Source organism: Nannospalax galili, unplaced genomic scaffold (assembly GCF_000622305.1).
Source record: "Nannospalax galili isolate Female #2095 unplaced genomic scaffold, S.galili_v1.0 scaffold185, whole genome shotgun sequence".
Lineage (NCBI taxonomy): Eukaryota > Metazoa > Chordata > Mammalia > Rodentia > Spalacidae > Nannospalax > Nannospalax galili.
In genome coordinates this window covers 556,371-563,072 of record NW_008355474.1, presented here as the reverse complement: position 1 = coordinate 563,072, position 6,702 = coordinate 556,371, and positions in this window count along the sequence as shown.

Sequence of the window (6,702 nt, the reverse complement as noted above, 5' to 3'; positions counted from 1 at the left end):
ATCTGGCTTTTTTTTTTTTTTTTTCCTTTTGCGATAGGATCTTGCTATGTTGCCCAGATTGGCCCTAAACTCCTGGGCTTAAGAAATCCTCCTGGCTCAGCCCCCCAAGAAGCTGGGGCTTAGAGTAGCTGCCACCATGCCAAGTTTTGACTATAAAATATTGTTATAGCCAGGCGTGGTGGCACACACCTTTAATCCTAGCACTCAGGAGGCAGAGGCAGGCGGATCTCTGTGAGTTCAAGACCAGCCTGGTCTACATAGTGGTTCCAGGACAGCTGGGGCTACAGGGAGACCCTGTCTCAAAAAGACCAAAACCAAAAAAAACATTGTTATAATTGCCCTGCTCCATTGTGTTACTGTTATTTATCGCCTCTAATTTATGCATTAAGCTTTCTCACAGTGGGTACATTTAGGGCCATCTGAGCTTCAGGCATCTGCAGAACCTCTCAGAAGTTGTCCCTGGTGGAAAGTGAGGACTTCTGCACTACCGCAGCTCCTGGTACTCTCAGTCCAGGGTAGCCATATTCTGAGTAGTTTTCTCCAGTAGTTCAAATCTGCACTGAGTCCTGGAAGCAGGGCCTGTACTCTCCACTCAAACTAGGCTGTCTGGGACAGGAGGCAGGATGAAAAAAATGACACTGGGTGCTAGTGAGTCGGGTACTGGGGAGTTAGAATTGAATCAGACAGCCTCTCAGGAAGATATGATGGTACATGACTTTGATCCCAGTACTCAGGAGGCAGAGGCAGAGGCAAGCAGATGAGTTTGAGGCCAGTCTGGTCTACATAGCAAGTTGCAGGCCAGCCCAAGCTACATATTGAGACCCTGTCTCAACCCCTCCCCTCAAAAACAGAAACCAACCAACCAAACAAACAAAAAACTCAAAACAAAACAAAACAAAAAAACTAGACAATCCTTGCCTCAAGTTTCTCACAGATGGGAAGGCAGACTCTCTTCAAAAAAATAAGCTTTTCAATTAAGCCATGAACTGAGTGACACATATCTGTAATCCAAATATTTGGGAGGTAGAGGCATAGAGGCAGGAGGATCAGAGTTCAAGGTCAGCCTCGACTACATAGTAAGTTCAAGATCAGTTTGGACTATGTGAGTTCCTGCCCCAAAAGGAAGAGGAGGGGGAGGGCAGAAGGGGAAGGCGGGAGAGGGATGAGGGAGGGGGAGGGGGAGGAAAAGGAGGGAGGAGAAAGAAAAGAAAGTCATGAGAACAAAATACAACTCAAAACACAAAAACAAACAGAAAAAGTATATCAGTCAGTTATATGCCTCAGCAACTCTGCATAACAAATAGCTCCATAATTCAGTGGCTTATTGTTACAAGTATTTTTTTCTGCACCTGGGCATGGTGGTACACACCTTTAATCCCAGCACTAGGGAGACAGAGGCAGGTGAATCTCTGTGAGTTCAAGGCCAGCCTGGTCTACATAGTGAGTTCCAGGACAGCTGGGACTACAGAGAGACCCTTCCTCAAAAAGACCAAAAAAAAAAAAAAAGCAATTTTTTCTGGTTTGTGTGTCCGTAGATTGCCTAGGACAGCCTTGCTAATTTCCACTGGGCCTTCTAGATTGACTTCTGGGCACAGCTTTGTTCTTCTGGAACCAAGGGCTAATCAGAGGGGAGTGCAGCTCATGGCAATGGCAGAAGCAGAAGAGGGTGAGCTGTGCTACCCAGCCAAAGTAGGGCTTTGCCCCAGGTCATGTCTCTACACAGCTCATGGGCCAAACAAGTCCCAAAGCATGAAGGTACCTGCTCTCTGGGTTTGGGCCTCGATCCCAGTTATTTTCTTTTTAATAAAAAAAAAATTATCTTTATGTGTTTTGCCTGCATGTATGCAAGTGCGCTCGTGTCCTACAATGCCTGTGGAGGCAAGAGGAGGGCATTGGATCCCCTGGAGCTGGGGTTACAGATGGTTGTTAGCTGCCATGTAGGTGCTGGGAACTGAACCCATGTTCTCTACAAGAGGAGCCTGTACTCCTAACTGCTGAGCCATCTCTTCAGAAAACCCCCCCCCCCCCCCGCCCCGCAGTCATTTCCAATTCTAAAACTTCAACTGTATGTCATCAAATAGAAGTTCAAGGCTCTGGCTCTTAGCCAGTAATGCTGGAATTACAGCGGTGGTGCCTTGTATATGGGTCTCAGTGGACATGGGGCATTAATCAGCCTCCTTTAAAATGCCATCCACCCCCACTTCAGGGAAGCAGCTTGTACGCCTGTGGCTATGATCAGTGCAGCCCTTCTTGGAAAGAATCCTTGATGACAAAGTCTTAAGGGGAATGAAAATAATTGAGGAATGGGAAGTCTGGTCTGAAAGGACAGGCTGGAGCAAGGAATCCATACCCGGAACTGGGGCCAAACAATGGTGGGAATGAAGGTTACTGGACAGGACGTAAATAGTGTAAGCCTTGACAATGTGAAAACGTGAACTCATAAAATGTGGGAGGGGAAGGAGTTAGGAAATGACAATGATCTCATTTCCTCACCCTAAACCCCAGGTTGTGGGGAGATGCCATCTGCAGTCCCAACCTGTGTGCAGAAGGAAGACTCTAGCCACTTAGTTTTTCTTTAGAAAAGTACTTTAGAAACATAAGTATTGTAACTTTGTGGCTTGGCAACTTTTCTCAGTTACATTTAGATTTCCTTTTGTTCTGTTAAATTTAAATACCTTTTCTAAAAAGCACGTTACTGTACGAGCCCATCTTCCTACCTGCTTGTACTTTTGTCTGAATATCTGGGGTATGGATGTCTGGGTGTCCTCTATGATTATTTCTGGGTGCTGTGTTTCCAGACCACTTGGAAACCTTGCTTTTGGTACTGTTTATTGCTGTTTGCATTTATTATAATAAATGTGCACTATTTTTTAAAAAGCAAAGCTTTTTTCTTCCTCACAGTGCTGGGGATCAAATCCAGGGTCTCACATGTCAGGTAAGTGCTATATATCATTGAGCTCCATCCCCAGGCCAATAAAACCTTTAAAAAAATATTATTGTCTTTTTGAGACAGGGTCTCCCTGTAGCCCCAGCTGGCCTGGAACTCGCTATGTAGAGCAAGCAGGTGGGCCTTGATCTCACAGAGATCTGCCTGCCTCTGTCTCCCAAGAGCTGGGATTAAATGTGTGTCCCACCATGTTGGCTTAAAAATTATTTTTATTTCATGTGTCAGTGCCTGTGTGTATGTACATGCACATGAGGCCAGGAGAGGGCATTGGATCCCTTGGAACTGGAGTTACAGAAAGTGATCTGCCATCTGCATGCTGGGAACTAAACCTGGGTCTTCTTCAAGAACATCAAATGCCCTTAATCTCTAAGTCATCTCTCCAATCCCTTAGTCAAGTTTTTTAAATGCTTCTTTTTGTACATAAAAAATTATTTTTATGTGTATTTTGCCTGCATGTATATAAGTGCACCATGTGTGTGCAATGCCTGAGGAGGTCAGAGGAAGGCATAGGATCCCCTGGAGCTGGAGTTACAGATGGTTGTTAGCTGCCATGTGGGAACCAAACCAGGGTCTTTTGGAAGAGCAGAAAGTGCTCTTAACCACTGAGCCATCTCTATAGCCTCCCCCGCCCCTTTTTTAAAAAACATTTGTGTGTGTGTGTGCATATGTGCACGCATGCACACACGCGCATGCGTGCAGTCAAAGGCTAACCTTCAGAAGTTTGTTTTTTCCTTCCACCATATGGATTCTGGGGATTGAACTGAGGTAGTGAGGTTTGCTCATAAAGCAACCTTTACCTGCTGAGCCATTTTGCTGGTACAGTAAATCCTTTTAAAAATGAAGATACATCTCAGGAAAACAGAAAAAAAAATTTTCCTTTGCCAGGGCCCTGTCTCACTAGTGCAGATGGCCATGCTCAATGAGGCAGCAGAGCAGAGACTGAGCCTGTTCCACAGGATTGTTCTGGAGGCAGCTCAGAGCCTTCCCCTGCAGAGGGGGACAATTCACTCTGCGGTGGGAACTTGTGGGTCGACCCTTCAGGATGTACTTGCCTTTTCTTTTCATATATATATAATTTGTGCTGGGGTGTTTGTTTGTTGTTTTGTCTATTTCACACAAACTAGAGCTACTTGGGAAGAAGGAACCTCAGTTGAGGATTTCCATCAGATTGGCCTGTGAGGGGGTTTGTGGGTCATTTTCCTGATAGCTACTTGATATAGGAGGGCCCAGCCCACTGTGGGTGATGCCATCCTGGTCAGGTGGGCCTGGGCTGTATAAGTAGCTGAGCAAGCCAGGGGAACAAGCAATAAGCAGTGTTCCTCTGTGGTCTCTGCTTCAGTTCTTGTGTCCAGTTTCCTGCTTTGAGTTCCTACTTTATTATGGACTGAACTGTAAGCCAAATGAACCCTTTCCTCCCTGTGTTGTTTTTGGCCAGAGTGTTTTATCACAGTAATAGAAAGCAAACTAACAATATTTTTCCTGAGATAGGGTCTCATGTAGCGAGGTTGGCCTCAATTTTGTTATGTAGTGGGGGTTGACTTTGAACTTCTGATCCTCCTGCTCCACATCCTAAATGCTGGGATTATATGTGTGTGTCAGTCTGCCCACCTTCAGGATGCATTTTCAAGCTTTCGCAATACAGCACTATGACATGTAGGAAGGCTTTAGAGTCAGGGTTTCCTGGGGCCAGGGCCTGTGCCCCCACTGCTCAGCTGGGTGACTGAGCCTCTCTATAAAGCCATCCTTGCCCTGCATTACTTTCAGGTTGCTGGAAGGGTCATATGACATGCAGTGTCCAAGAGTCTGCAGTGGTCACTAAGGATACTGATGAGCTTCTGTCATCATTTAGATTCAGTCCTCACCAACACCACTGCTCCAATGACCCAGGGGATCCAGTGGCTCTTCTGATTGTTTCCTGGTTCTGAGAGCCACTCTTACAGTCTCAGCTCCATCTAGTGTCCACATAGGACACTGCCACTTTGAAGGCCCCTATTGCAAACCTCAATCTCCATAGCTACATACAGAACCACAATAAGGTCTACTTAAAGCATTCCTCCAGTGCTAATATTTGATATTTTGAGCCAAGTGTTGTACAAATCCAGTATTCCTAAGGATTGGTGTATACTGTCTTTGAAAGGATAACAGATTCATGCAACAAATAGTTTATTAAAACAACCAACATTGACTGTGGGCTTTGGTGCTGTGCACCATTTTAAGGGTTTGAATTGTGTAAGCTCATTTAACACTCCCAGTCATGAAAAGGGGCGTTTGTTTTGGAGGTACACTCTGTAGGGAAGTGGCCCCTGTCAAGATGCTCATGCTCCAGTGGCTGGCTGTACACTCACGCACATAAGGACAACACTGAAGGACAACACTGACTGGACTCAGGGGCTATGGAAAGAGAACATGAAGTTGGGAGGATGTGGTGGGGGGTCTAAGACTTGGAAGGGGAATGGGGGAGTTTATAGTCAAAGTACATTGTATTCATATATGAACTTCTCAAAAGAATGAAAAATATGGAAAATTTGTCACAGCTGAGTGAAGGCAGAGGCTGCCTGTGAGGCAGGAGATGAGGAAGGAGCCAGGGGAGGTGGTCTGAGTGTCCCACTGGGCTCAGGCTGGATATGGAGTGCAGAGAGAATGGCTGCTCTGCAGCTACAGCATCTGGGAGGAGGCTGTGACCACAGGGGGCAAGCACCGTATGCACAGTTGGGAGGTACTGATTGGAGCACTCATGGCATGCCAGCCAGTGGGGATGTGGAATTCAAGTAAACAGCCATGGTCCCTGTTCTCAAAGACTCAGAACCCTGAGGGGAAGGTGGGTATGGAAGAGAGATTTAAAAAATTTATTTTTACTTTATGAGTGTTTTGCCTGCATGCAAGTGTATCCACATTGTGCAATGCCTGCAGAGGCCAGGTGTCAGATCCCCTGGAACTAGAATTATGGATGGCGTTAGCTCACCATGTGGGTGCTAGGAACTGAACCCGGGTCCTCTGCAAGAGCAGCCAATGCTCTTAATCACTCAGCCATCTCTCCAGATCTAGGAGGGAGTTTTATAAAGGCCAAGCAGAAGGTGGGTAGGGAGGTGTGTGGATGAGTCTGAGCTGACAGGCTGAAAACAGAGGATTGAAGGTGAGAGATTATAAGCTCAGAGGAACTGGCTCAGGTGGTCTGGGAACAGTGGTGAGGACATGAACCCAGGTGTGGAACAAGAAAAAATTCCTGGGGCCAGAGAGGATTGGAAAAGGGTGTGGCCCCAAGAGAGGACTTCAGTGTCAGGGAAGGGGCAGAATAGGGACTGACATGGGGCAGGACCTGGATAGGGCCAGAAGGGTTCAGAGTGCATAGGCAGAGGGAGTTTGCAGACAGGGTGACAGTTTGCAATGGTGGCGAGCTCATGCTTTGGGAAAGGAAGGAGACAGCATGGTCTGAGAAGCCGCCAGGCTTAAGGAAAGATTGGTTGCTTTTTTCTGTTTTAGGGAGGAGGCTGAGATAGAGGACCTAGGGGAAGGGCAGGCAGTTCTTAGAGGAAGAGCAGATTAATGGCACATGAAAAATGAGGTGCCCTGGGTGAGGGCACAGGAGGGGAAGGAGATATTGTGGGGATAGATTCAGACAAGTTTAGGGGACGAGGGGATGAAACAGGGAGTAGGAAGGGCAGCAAAGAGCTGGTCCTCACTGCTTCAGATGGCTGGATGAGCAAGTCTACCGAGGGCCTCAAGGTGAGCAGAGGACTGGGTTAGTGGTCAGAGCT